The 14,383-nt window shown below is 38.2% G+C and overlaps 1 pseudogene; it reads left to right on the top strand.

Moving 5' to 3' along the window:
- Positions 1 to 7,606: 7,606 nt before the first annotated feature.
- LOC126692603 (cytochrome P450 714A1-like) lies at positions 7,607 to 13,701 on the top strand (annotated as a pseudogene).
- The last annotated feature ends 682 nt before the right edge of the window (positions 13,702 to 14,383 follow it).

The raw sequence follows: 14,383 nt of genomic DNA, 5'->3' as shown, positions 1-14,383 counted from the left end.
TCTTCATGGGGTTGAATAGTTCCTTGCTTATCCTCCTCCGTGAACCCAATTAATGGCGGGACACTCACTCTGGCTCTCTTGGATTCCCTTTCGCCTGGCTCCGTCGGGAACCTACCCACTGACATTACTCTGAACGAGCCGGAACCGATTCTCCCAGGTGCGGCAAGAATGACATTTATTGTGCCTATGGGTGGCCTCAATGCGCCTTGTCTGGTTTCGACATTTAACTGCTCAGGGCGGTGCAATAAATGCCTCAACTTTCCTTCTCGGACAAGCCGATTCAAATAGTTTTTCAGGTTCCTGCAATCGTCGGTGGTGTGACCAGGCTCTTGATGGTACGTGCAATATAGATTCTGATTGCGTTTTGAGGGGTCGCCTGCCATCCTGTTCGGCCACTGAAAGAAAGGTTCGCACTTCACTTTCTCCAGGATCTCGTGCAATGGTTCTCGGAACACAGCGTGGACTACCTGAGCCCCAGTAGGTCCGGACTGTTCCATGTAATCTCTTCTCGGCTTGTTACTGCTGCTAAAGAGGTCCGACCTAAAGTCCCTCCTCTCCTGAGGGACAATCTTCGCCTTTCCCTTCCCGATCTGCTGGTCCTCCTCGACCCTTTTGTACTTGTCTATTCTGTCCATGAGTTGTCGCACGTTGGTGACTGGCTTCCCAGTGAGAGACTTTCTTAAGCCATGCTCTGTCGGCAGGCCCCTTTTGAATGTACTAATGGCGACGTCATCGTAGTTTCCTTCTATCTCGTTGTATGTTTCCCAATATCTGTCCGAGTAGGCTTTCAGCGTTTCTCCTTCCCGCATGGATAAGGATAAGAGGGAGTCGAGAGGCCGAGGGACTCTAGTACTAGTGATGAAGCGGGAACCAAAAGCCTGCGTCAGCTGTTTAAAGGAATCTATGGAATTCGGCGGGAGGGCATCAAACCATCTCATTGCCAGGGGTCCCAAGTTGGATGGAAACACCTTACACATTAACGCCTCGTCCCTGGAGTGGACGGCCATCCTCTGGTTGAATTGGCTCACGTGCTCCACTGGGTCAGTTCGACCATTGTATACGGCAAACGTTGGCTGATTGAACCGCCGAGGAAGCACTGCTCTTTCTATTCTACGTGTGAATGGCGACTGGGAGATGCGATCCAGGGCCTTGCTCATGGCGTAATTGGCCAGGCCTTGGTAAGACGAGCTTTTGCGGCCGCGTTTGCGAGGCCGTTCTTCCTCATAGGAAAACGTCTCGCTCGGAGGGGTTCTTGACCTTTGTCTGTATTCGCCATCCTTACTACTGCTAGTGTCCGAGCCGGGTGAAAGACGTTTTTGCTGGGCTCGACGCAGCTTCTTCTTCAAATCGTCAATTTCTTGCTGTAGAGCCTTTCGCTTGTTGTGCTTGTGGGACACGTTATCCTTCCCTTTTGAGCGGCTTCTATTCGTGTGAGAGGTGTTCACACTGCCCTCTCGTTGATTATCCTGGTCCTTCACTCATTCGAGATTTAGAAAGTTGTTCTGTCGTTGAGATTCTACCCGTCCGGTTTGGCGCGGACCTGATCCTTACATCCCTTATTGTTTCACTTGTCGAGACACAAGTTCTCCCCACAGACGGCGCCAATTGTAAGGGCGGTTTTTGGGGCCCAGGCCCAGCAGGCAAGCGATTCTGGCCCAAAAGACCCTCAACAATGAATTTATAGAGAGTAGGTCACAGAACTAGGTCTTGATAGAGTAAACGTAGTTATAAGCAAGCCATGCAACCATTTGAACGTGGGGATATTCCACCAAGCTTCCTGGGATAACAGTTCGTGGGGCTGTATCTTATGCTTTGTTTACAGAACTCCTTTCTCTTTCTCTCTTTTTTCTCCTTTTTTCTCTCCCCCCTGGCCATGAGGATTTTCTTCTCTTATATAGTATCTTTCGAACGATAATGACCCTACACTTGTTAATCATCTGGGCCTCTACTTGAGTGTCTGTCCCATAGGACATCCTCCTTCTTTTCTGTGAGTTTCACTGGCCAAGATAATTCTGTTCTCCTGTCCTTTCCACATTAATGCGGCTGGAAAAGTAACTTCCTTGCATTTAATGCGGCAGTTGTGGTTGTCCCCTGAACGTCCTACATTTTCCCTTGATTTTGGATGACCTTTCACCATGTAAAGGGTGTGAATCGGACTCCCATTTGGTGCGTCCGAAGAGGTACTCCTCCTCAGACGCCCCTTAAGCAAGCCCGGCCCAACATGGTTGGGCTGGGGGGTCTCCTGCCCGTGTCTTCGCTTCCTATTATGGTTGGGCTTAGTACGAGTACCATGGCCCAACGTTGACTGGCAAATTTTGCCTCCACATTAGAGAAAAAACAATTAGATTTTAATTGGATTCTTAATTTTACGCCACATGTCCCATTTTATTTTTAATTTTGTGCTAAGTGAATTATTAAGTGTAAAAATCGAAGAGTCCAAATTTAATTAGATTCTAAATTGGATTTCAATTGGAGTCCAATTTTCCGCCATGTGTCCATTTATTTTTATTAATTTTTGTGGCAATTGAATTATTGAGTGAAAAAACAGAAGTGTCTAAATCTAATTAAATTCTAAATCACACACACAAATATAATGAGAAACCATTACATATTTTAGAAATGTATAGTTTTTTTTAAAAAAATGTAAGCTAATACTATGTATAATTTGAATATTTTCTATAAAAAAAAATGTATAATTGTGATTGTTTTTAATTGTACTCATGTATATGCACGGGATTATACACCGGTTATTATTAAATTGAGAGTAAATTTATAACCAAATAATCATGAGCATAACATCAAACTAACACAAACTATATGAGAAGAACTTAGGGTTTGGGTTTTATTTAGGAATAATGGTAAAAAAGTAAATAACAAAATTGTATAATATATTTTTAGATATATATATTTTTAATTTTAAATATATATTAAATATAGGCGGGTTGGGTCGAGTTAGGCGGATTTGTGAATCTTATGATCCGAACCTAACCCAACCCACTAAAAAAAAAAAAAAAACTCACAATCCAACCCAATCCACCAACCCCTAAAAACCTACTTAACCAGGTGAGTTGGGTTGGATTAGATTGGTTTTGGCAGATTGGTAGGTTTACTGCACACATCTAGCACAAGTTAACAACCAATAATAATATAGTACTAATTTTTGAGTCTGTAAGTATGTCATGTGGTAGGCAATTTCTTAATTTTGATCTCTCTCTCTCTCTCTCTCTCTCTCTGGTGATAGAGAGAACAATAAGTTTTTTTTTTTTTTTTTTTTTTGAGAAGGAGAGAGAGAGAGAGAGAGAGAAAAAAAAAAGTGATAGAATTAAATAGATTAGTTGATTTGGCAAGCAATAGATATGCAATGCTAACATGGCCAGTAGTGTTATTTTAACCGTTAGATCTATTAGAAATCTACGGTCTAAGAAATGTGTAACTTTATGAAATTACATTAGGTATAACTTGAATCCATCTCATATATATATATATATATATATATATATTATTACTAACTCTTCATCTAAACTGAATTATTTATTTGTGAACAACTCATGCTCGACTCATGAAAAAACATGTTTTTTTTTATTTAACAAATTAACTAAACTTAGGTTTGAGTTTAGATTCAATGATTAAACAAACGAAATTTAAACATAATAATGTGCTTGTGAAGAAGCTTACATGTATGAGTCTTGAATAATTTGAACATCTTGAGTCCCTAGCTCTAAATCTTTTTTAAGTCCAAGTCCAACTAAAATAAACTTGAATATGATCCCCTTAACAATCTAATCTTACAAATAAAGTTATGATAATTAAAATTTTTGATCGAATTTATGAGTAGAGTGGTTGAATTTGAATGTATTTTTAATTTGTTATTTACTAAGTGGGGATTGGAGCATGAGCAAGTCAATCTATCAATAGTTAATAAATGTTAGCACTAAAAGACAATTAAACAATTAGACAAGAGATGATTCTAAAAAACTAAAAAAAAAAATAGACAAGGAGTGTAGGACATTGGAGTGAAGACAAAAACAAATGTTAACACAACAAAGCCTGCAGAAGCTTCACATTACAAAAATAATTACCATGTCATAAAAGGTTGTACGCAACGCACAATGTTCACATTCTGTGGGAATCTAGGAGGGGTGATTAGTAGTTGGCCTTACTTCCAATTTCATATTTTATGAAATTTCTAACCCAACCGAGAGATTGTAAGCCAAAAGACACGCGCGCGCACACAGTCACACAGATGGAACAAGGATTGGTAGCAGAGATATGGTGGTCTCTTGTAGTGATAGGAATATGTAGTGTGTTAATTAGAGTATGTCATGAGGTGTGGCTGAAACCCAGACGGATTCGGTCAATGCTTTGGAGGCAAGGCATTAGAGGGCCACAGTCTTCCTTTACCTATGGGAAAATTTTTGAGATTCAGAAGATCCAATCCTCCATGATCAACAATACTTCTGATGGCCAGCCTGTCTCTGAAAACTGGACTCACTCCCTCTTCCCATATCTCCAACAATGGAGACAAGGGTATGGTATATATGATTCCATATTATATGATTTTAGTTTTCAACACATATAGAAATTCATGGTTTGTATTTGATTTTTCTTTTTCATATTATATTATAGGGATTTTCTTAGTATCCTAGCTAAGAGTAATAGCAATTTTTCTTGTTTGTATCTTGGATTTTGATTTATCAATATATTTTGTTTTGTATATGTGAGAACAAGTAACGAATACTGTTAATGTTATAGCACACTACAAAACCAAAATGTTCAAAAATAAGTTAAAACTTATGCAAAGGGTGATTTTTTTTTTTTTTTTTTTTAGTAGTTCATAGTTAGTTAACCATTGGATGATATAAATATATTCATATAGATATTAAAGACGTGTGTGTGTGTAAATTTGATACACACACAAAACTGTATATGTGGGTAAATTTAAGGTGAATTCAATTGTTTATATGACCAAAGCTGTTGGCCATCCAATATATATATAACCAAAGCTGTTTGTAGGCATAGATGTGTCATGTAGGAGTGTTCACGATGCAGTTTTGGGTTATTTTTAGCACAACGTTTTGCAGTGCAGTTTAGCCAAAATCATAACTACATTACACCTCATTTTTACGGTTATATGTGTGGTGCGGTTTAGAATTTAGCCAAAACCATAATTGCACCGCACCTTGTTTTTGCGATTATATGTGCGGTGCGGCGTATAAGATACGGTTTGAAGCCGGTATATTTTTTAAATTTTGGGCTTTTCCTGTTCAGCCCAAAATTGATTTTCCTTTTGTTTTGGGACAAGTTTTAAACTATTGAGCTAATTTTTTTTTTTTAGGTTGGCTTTCCTAATCAACACTTGCTATGGTTATTAATTTTTTTATTTATTAAACTATTAATAATATATTTAATATTAAAAAAATATATGTTAATATATAGTGAGGGTGCGGTGTGGTGCGGTGCAGTTATGCCATTTTGCGGGCGATTTTAGTGCAGTTTTTGCGGTTTAGTGAACACCCCTAGTGCCATGTGTGCCACTTGATCTTCGACAAGAATATCCAAAGTAATGGCATGCAATCTAGTGAGACATGGTGCATCAATTCAAGTCATGTCATAACAATTAAGGTCATAACAATTCAACCTCTACTCCATGGACTAAATCTCAGAAAATCTCTCATTAAAAATCACGTAACATTATTTGGGTTGGGTCGAGTCGTCAACCGGATCAAACACAACTAGGCTCCACAAAGCCCAACGGTCGTGTCGTTAATTTACTTCGGAACAAATGTGTTGGAGTGAGGAAAAGACGAATAAAAAAAATAAAAAATAAAAAGTGCAATACGTATGGAACATGCTAATCATATTCTGTATCCGGATTTTTCTAAAATAAATAAATCTTGTATCCAAACTGTGGGGGCAGAGAATTCGCGGGCCAGGCCCACTCTGCATTAAGGCCCAGGGCCCAAGCCGAGGAGAGCCATTGCCGAGGACGACCTCATGCTCGGCACCTCACGAAATGCCTGAAGAAAGGGGCAAACTGAATGTAGGGGCAGGGCAAGGGAAAAAGCTACCAATATCATAATACAAAACCATGTATCTGACAAGTCCATACTCTAAACCATATCCTTTAACTTTCCCAATGACCCCAAACCACTCTAGGTATGGGTTGACAGGACAGGTCTGCACCCCAGGAAAGTGAAACTTACACGTGGACTCTAAAGGGGGAAACAAATACTAGTATAAAAGGAAAAACCCCCTAGTAAAAGGAGAGACTCCCTCTCCCGGTAAAAGGGAGAACAGGAAGGATATAAGGCTCCTCGAACAGCGTCCAAGGACTTAAGTCATACAACCCGTACTAATGGAGGGCTTAGCTAGTCAAGCCAAGTCCACCCATATAAGAACTTCCATAGACGCCAGGATTAAACCGTCCACCTGTGCCCAAGGTCATGCCTTTCAAGCCCATTCTCTATAAATCATATTGTTGGGGCCCTTTGCATACGAGCCCAACGTCATTCTTGGGCCGTTAAATAAATCGTGTCCCTACACAAACGATCTTGTATAATCCAACCAAAAAGAAAGATGGTAAAATGAAATGTAGAGTCAAACTAGCAGTCAGGAAATAGATTTTAACCAATAAATCTTACTTATTAAGCTAATTATATGAAAGATTGTGACTTCAAAGTGAGAACAACATCAATTCCCGTTATCCTTCCACAAAAAGAAAAAGAAATAAACACTTTTACAAAAAGCATGGACTCTTGATGGTTATTTATTAATGTATGTATAATTTGGCTTACCTCGATACTTTTTTAATTGAAATCCTTTTTGTTTTAATAAGAAACTGCGACATCACCTATTAACTAAATAAAATGTGGAAAATAAAACTCACTATCATTTGTCATTGTGTATTTAAAACAAAAAGAGACCCCCAGTTAAAAAAGTACTAAAGGTAAGCTAAACCCTTAATTGTAATCTATGAATAATATAAATAGATTTTAACCCAAAAAAAAAAAATGATATAAATAGTCTACTTTATAGTAATCTATGAATGATATAAATAGTCCATTTTATAGTAAAATTATATACAATTTTTAATATTGTTAAATCTAATTTATTATAAGTTTATAAACAAAAATAATGTTATTTAATTAACTTGAATAATAATTCCATTTATAATTTAGTTATTAGTAATTATTTTCATAGATTTTTTAAAGAGTAAAAGTTTTAATCTTAGTGCTACTTTGTAAACATACTTTTTTTTTTTTTTTTTGAGAAGCTTTGTAAACATACTTGAAGTCACCAAATAGAAAATGAATTACACTTTGTTTTACAATGAGTTTAAGCTCCAAATAAGCAAGAGCTTTGTAGCATTTAGGTTCAAATCTCCCATCTAGGTTGTACTGTTGTACCTATTAAATAATCCTGAAAAAAAAAATGTATGGGCTCGAACAACCTTGGTAAGAGACATGTTATGTCCATCATAATTTCACAACAAATTCTAAATTATAAACGGATACTAATAGGTAAAAAAACACATAAATAAGAACTAATAATAATTTCACACTTAAAAATGTTTTGAAAGACAGGTTACTCTAGTTTTATACCATCTCTCTTTTAGAGTCCTGAGCTGACTAGTGACCAAAAGAACGAACAGTTTATTGCTCTGTCTCTCTCTCGGAGAGCTTTAGCTCTTCGTCTCCATTTTGGCGGTTAACTGTTTCTCATGTGAGCTTTAGATTTTAATATATTTCTTCAAGTTTTATTGCAGGCTTCAAAATTTGTTTCCGAAAGACCCAAAAGTTATGGGGTACTTGAGCCTGAGGAAACCACCATTCTTGAGCGAAAGAGAAGAAGAAATGAAATTGAGTGTTTTGCAAAGGTGAGTTGAGAAATCTCCCTAAATGTCTCTTTTGATAATCTTCTTTTTTTTTTGAACCTTAGATGTCCCATTTGGAAATAAAGCTTACTAGAATGATTGAAAATTTCAATTAGGTAGATATTGTTAAAATTATTTTTGTGTAATAAAGCTTTCATGAAGGCAGGACCCTTTTGGTTTTGGATTAACCACCTGAATGCACGAGCCACCCACAGAGATAAATCCCAGATAGGAGTTGGACTTGGGTTTACACTTTACTGTTACCCCACTAAGGCAACACGTGGTACAAAGGAAGTCATTGCTTATTACTAGGCATAAATTGTTTATTTAGCATTGTGCTTTGTTTCTTTTATTGTTTATTGTTTCCAAAGACAAACGAGGTGACCATACATTACATCGTATTCTACGATACAAACAAGATGTAGATAAAAATATTAGAACAAAGACGGCAGAAGTTGGCATTTGATATACAAATGGCTTCACATTACCTAACCAATTACCGTGTCATAAAAAGTCGTACTCTATGCATAATGTTCGCATTTTGTGGGAATCTAGGGGGGTGATTACTAGCTAGCCTTTACTTTCAATTTCATATTTTATGAAAGGGTCTGATTAATGTGTGTCCTTAAGGCACATATTAAGGGCACATATTAATAAATTCATTTTTAAAAAAGTTTTATTTTTCAATAACCTTTTTCTAAAATTGGTTTACTACCACTTTTTCAATTCTCAATAAACTTTTTTCAAAATTGGTTTACTACAACTATTAGTAAAATGCTTTATGAAATTTCTGATCCAACTGAGAGAGAGGGAAAGTCAAAAGTCTGCAACTCCAAAGACAAACACACACACACACACACAAACTCACACAGATGGAACAAGGATTGGTAGCAGAGATATGGTGGTCTCTTGTAGTGATAGGGGCATGTAGTGTGTTAATTAGAGTATGTCATGAGGTGTGGCTGAAGCCCAGACGGATTCGATCAATGCTTTGGAGGCAAGGCATTAGAGGGCCACAGCCTTCCTTTCCCTATGGGAACATTTCTGAGATGCAGAAGATCCAATCCTCCATGATCAACAATACTTCTGATGGCCAGCCTGTCTCTGAAAACTGGACTCACTCCCTCTTCCCATATCTCCAACAATGGAGACAAGAGTATGGTATATATGCTTCCAAATTATATGATTTTAGTTTTCAACACATATAGAAATTCTTGGTTTGTCTTTGATTTTTCTTTTTCATATTATATTATAGGGATTTTCTTGTTTGTATCTTCTTCTTCTTCTTTTTTTATTTTTTTTAATCATATTTCTTGTTTGTATCTTGGATTTTGATTTATCAACTTATTTGTTTTGTGTAAGTGAGAACAAGTAACGAAGACTGTGTTAATGTTATAGCACACTGCAAAACTAAAATGTTCAAAAATAAGTTAAAACTAATGCTAAGGGTGATATTTTATGGTAGTTCATAGTTACTTAACCATTGGATGATATAAATATATTCATACAGATATTAAAGATGTCTGTGTAAATTTGATACACACACGGGCATGAACAAACACATAACTGTATATGTGGGTAAATTTAAGGCGAATTCAATTGTATATATAACCAAAGCTGTTTGTAGGCATAGATGTGTCATGTGTGCCACTTGATCTTTAACAGAAATAGCAAAAGTGATGGAATGCAATCTAGTGAGACATGGTGCATCAATTCAAGTCATGTCATAACAATTAGAAGAATATATATAGTTTTCCCTAATTAAAAGTAGGCATGTCTGTGACCTCTGTATTATATTTTGTGATAAAAATCTATAATTGAAACCTAATATAAGAAGACCTGAGTTTAAAAGTGCCAAGACCAAAGCTGTTAGGCTAGAAATGGACAGGAAAAGAAACGGCTCCGAAGAAAGAAATTGGAGTTTCCACTGCTTATCGGTATACTCTAAAGACACCCTTGGTATTTGTATCCAAACTTGGTCCATCTTTTGGGGTTTGGATTCCCACACAAACCTAATAAAAACTATTAACATTTCTGATCTCTTTATAACCAAAGGTTGACATGTTTATTTTCGGATTAGTAATTTAGTATGATGACTGCCCAAATCCCCCATTTATTCGTTTCAATGTAAGTTGAGGTGGGACTTTGCTCATGATATTTATAAACTTATAAGCATGAAAACATATAATGAGTATTTTCTTTGGAGCAAGCTATAAAAATTAATAGGAAGCTAACATGGTTGAGAAATGCAGGTCCAGTATATATGTACTCAACAGGGAGCAAGCAACACATGTATGTGAGTGAGCCAGAGTTATTAAGGGAACTGGGACTGATCAAGTCCTTGGATTTGGGTAGACCTTCATATCTGGCTGGGGCATTCCAGCCCTTGCTCGGTGATGGCATCATTAGGGCTAACCGAAGCAATTGGGCCTACCAGAGGAAACTCATTGCTCCTGAATTCTTCCTCAACAAGGTCAAGGTAATTACTAAACATAACCCCACAAGTAAAACAATTAATGCTGTTTGTGAACTTATTTCTTTTCTTTCTTTCTGGATATTTTATATTGATGAAATAGTAGAAGTTTATTGGCAGAATATGGTGGGTGTGATAGAGCAATCTACCATTGTAATGATGAAGACATGGGAGAACCGTATAGTAGAGAGTGAGGGAGGTGTTGCAGACATGATTATTGATGAGGATTTGAAGAGCCTCTCGGCAGATATAATCTCAAAAGCTTGTTTTGGCAGCTCTTACTCCCAAGGCAATCAGATTTTTTCAAAGATTGCTTCCTTGCAAGATGCCTTGTCCAAACCAAGTGTACTTTTTGGACTATTCAACTTTAGGTTCAGTCATCCTCTAACTTTAACATAAATAAAACCTTTTTTCCCCAAAAGACATTTAGGATTCATCAAGATAATTTTGTGACAAGGAAATAATTGTTTTTATCTGTGTATGTTACCCAGATTTCTTCCCACAAAGAGCAACAGAGAGATATGGAGGTTAAAGAAAGAGGTGGACACACTGATACTCAAAGTAGTCAAGGATTGTCAACAAGAAAACCAAAAAGGCACCATACCTGCAAAGAACCTTTTACAAATGATGCTTGAAAGTGCTGTCGCTAGTGATGATAAGGTCCCACGTGGGTTTAAAACAGACCGCTTCATTGTTGACCTATGTAAAAATATCTACTTTGCAGTACTGCTCTTGCAGCCTCGTGGATCTTGATGCTACTTGCATTACACCCAGAATGGCAAGAGCGTGTTCGTACTGAAATTCTTGAGGTCTGCGGAGAACAATTATCTAATCTTTTTCAAGACATGGAAGCATTTCACAAGTTGAAAATGGTATTTAAATTTTCATTCTGCATTTTTAAAAAGAATACATGCAGCTGACCTTGATTAGCCAATTGAGGATCTATAGCCGACCCCAATATTTTGAGATTAATATTTGGTTGTTGTTGTAGTTATTAGAGATATATATTAGACATATTAGCCCAATGTAATAGGCCTAAGCCCATTCCTGCTTGTAGTAGTAGTCTAGGGTTTAGTCGCCTATATATACTCATGTTAGGGTTCATTGTAACACAGATTATTGTACTACACTCTCATACAATAAAGATGTAGCCCTTAAGGGATTCCTCCGTGGATGTAGGCCGTAAGGCTGAACCACGTAACCCTCGTGTTCTCAGTGTTCCTCCTCTATGCTTCCTCTTCCGCATCTACTCTAGCATACACAACATGATATAACACATCGCGTTGCTAATATTTAACATGGTATCAGAGCCAAACTCCGTTCTTGGCATCAAACAAATATCTCTAACAAAGAAGATTCTCACGTGCACACCGCCATCAGAAGTCACACATGCTTGTCTGCTGGATCTAGACTCCATAGCATCTCGCAGCCGCCATGGCTCCCTGCTGTGTCCAAATCCTCAAGTCCCAAGCAATCCGTGCCTCTCCCTATCAGATCTGCGCAAATCCAAGCCTCGCCTGACGAAGCCAACACCACAGACGTGTTCCAAGATCTCTCGCGACCAAAACCCAGAAATCCGGTCACCCCAAGCCTTGCCACGAGCCTCCACGCGCCGCAAAAGCCTTCGGAAAATTCCCACGCACCGTCTCAGATTCATCACTTTCAGATCGTCTTCTTGGTACACGCGCCAACATGAAGGCCTCCTCGTCCACCGATCTACTTGGCCTGAGAATCTGGCGGTCATACGAAGCTGCACGCGCCACCACGCGCCACCAGGGTTTCTAGTTGCTCCTTCACGCGCTGGTGAACAGTGCACGCTTCTACCACGCACCGACAATGCTGCTGGTGTCATCTGACGTCATATGATGACGTCATTAATCCACGTCAGTAGCCACACAAGCACGTCCACGTCAGCCCTAGTCCACGTCAGCGACACGTCATCAGCCACGTCAGCAGTGTCGTCTCGTCAGCACCACGTCACCTAGCTGACCATTGACCGGACCGACCCGACCCGGACCACCCGGATCTAACCCGTGAGCACTTTGACTGTTGACTTTGACTCTGGACCAGTTGACTTTGACTTTTTGCGTTGACCTTTGACCAAAAGTCAAAATTTCCGAAAGGGCCTATCTTGCTCAGTTTTTCGCGTAGATTCCGATTTTGGGCTCCATTTCTGCATTTGAGACTCTGAAATTAGTCAATTGGCACATTCTTCATTGTGGTTTCTTCAAAGGCATTCTTCAAGGCATCTCCAAGTGATCTTCTTATACTTATCCAACCTCAAGCCTTCATCGAGCTTCTGCCTTGAGTTTGAGGGAGGGTGTTAGAGATATATATTAGATATATTAGACATATTAGTCCAATGTAATAGGCCCAAGCCCATTCCTGCTTGTAGTAGTAGTCTAGGGTTTAGTCGCCTATATATACTCATGTTAGGGTTCATTGTAACACAGGTTATTGTACTACACTCTCATACAATAAAGATGTAGCCCTTAAGGGATTCCTCCGTGGATGTAGGCCGTAAGGCTGAACCACGTAACCCTCGTGTTCTCAGTGTTCCTCCTATATGCTTCCTCTTCCACATCTACTCTAGCATACACAACATGATATAACACATCGCGTTGCTAATATTTAACAGTAGTGGTAGTATTAATTTCTTGCTTCCCTTGTCTATAAGTAATACAGTTTTAATTCTTATATTCATAATCACAAATATCCATTCAGTTGACGATGGTGATCCAAGAGAGCATTCGTCTTTATGGGCCTGCTGTTGTAATGTCGAGGGAAGCTTTTGCAGATATCAAGTTGGGGGAATTTGTTGTGCCAAAAGGTGTCCACATGTGGTTTTTTATTCCTGCATTGCACCGTGACCCTGAAAATTGGGGTCTAGATGCATTGGAGTTCAAACCAGAGAGGTTTGCGCAAGGGATATCTAAAGCATGCAAGTATCCCCAAGCATACCTACCATTTGGCTACGGGAATCGATTATGCATTGGTCAGACCTTTGCAATGCTAGAACTCAAGGTAGTACTCTCTCTCATATTATCCAAATTCTTTTTTTCTCTCTCTCCAGAATATCGTCACTCCCCTGTTTATAAAATGTTATTGACTCCAAAACATGGAGTAAGACTACTCGTAACGAAGTTGCAGGGAAGCCTGGGATAAGGTTTATGAGGTATAAACTTCACATGTTTGCACTATAGAGAACCTAAATATAATTGTGTTATTGTCATGAATACTCCAGTTGTATATTTATTACTATTTTTCTATAGTACATTAGCAAGGTTATCTCCTGGGATAAGGATCTTGACTTGAACCCATCATAATTTATACTATTACATATTATATTTTGTGTATGTACATGTATATATTTAAATTTAGAAGACTCTTTTACTCCATGAACTTTCATTCCAAATCAAATTGAAGTGAATTATTCAAATCGGTATTGTTTGAGTGTTTCCAATCCATTCGTATACCAAGAAGTTTCAACTTCAATCCTCAAGAGGTTTATAGTGTTTATTCCTTTAGGACCATCGCTAGAAGTTTAAATAATCAATTATATAAAAGGCGGTCCAGGCCTGGACACTATTTGCTTTAAAGATTAAATTCCCTTGCGGCATTGCGTCTACTCGGCAATTGTAAAACACCATTTGTTTTTCATGCCTAACTTTGCTTCCTTGTAACTGCTGTAAGGCACAAGCCTACAGTTGTGAGCCTTTTGATTAACTCACCAAGTAATTTGTTTGTTTGTATTTTTTTTTTTTTTTTTTTAATTTGAGTATACTGCACTATTCTTCTGGTCATGGCGTGCCACAAAGTGAACAAAATGAGAGATCTCATCATCTTCTTTTGTTTCATTTACAATGTGTTTGGAAGTACTGAGGAGGAGATTAGTGGGTGGGGGGCGGGGAACGGATACCATTTTCCCTTGTTTGGATGTTTTTGAGGATTAAGTGTAACCCCACCCTTCCCTCCAATTTTTACAAGTTTGAGAGAATTAAAAATAAAAGGTTTGGAGGAGTTTCTTTAACCCTACA

Source organism: Quercus robur, chromosome 7, assembly GCF_932294415.1.
Source record: "Quercus robur chromosome 7, dhQueRobu3.1, whole genome shotgun sequence".
NCBI lineage: Eukaryota > Viridiplantae > Streptophyta > Magnoliopsida > Fagales > Fagaceae > Quercus > Quercus robur.
This window is presented reverse-complemented; position numbering and strand designations above follow the sequence as displayed.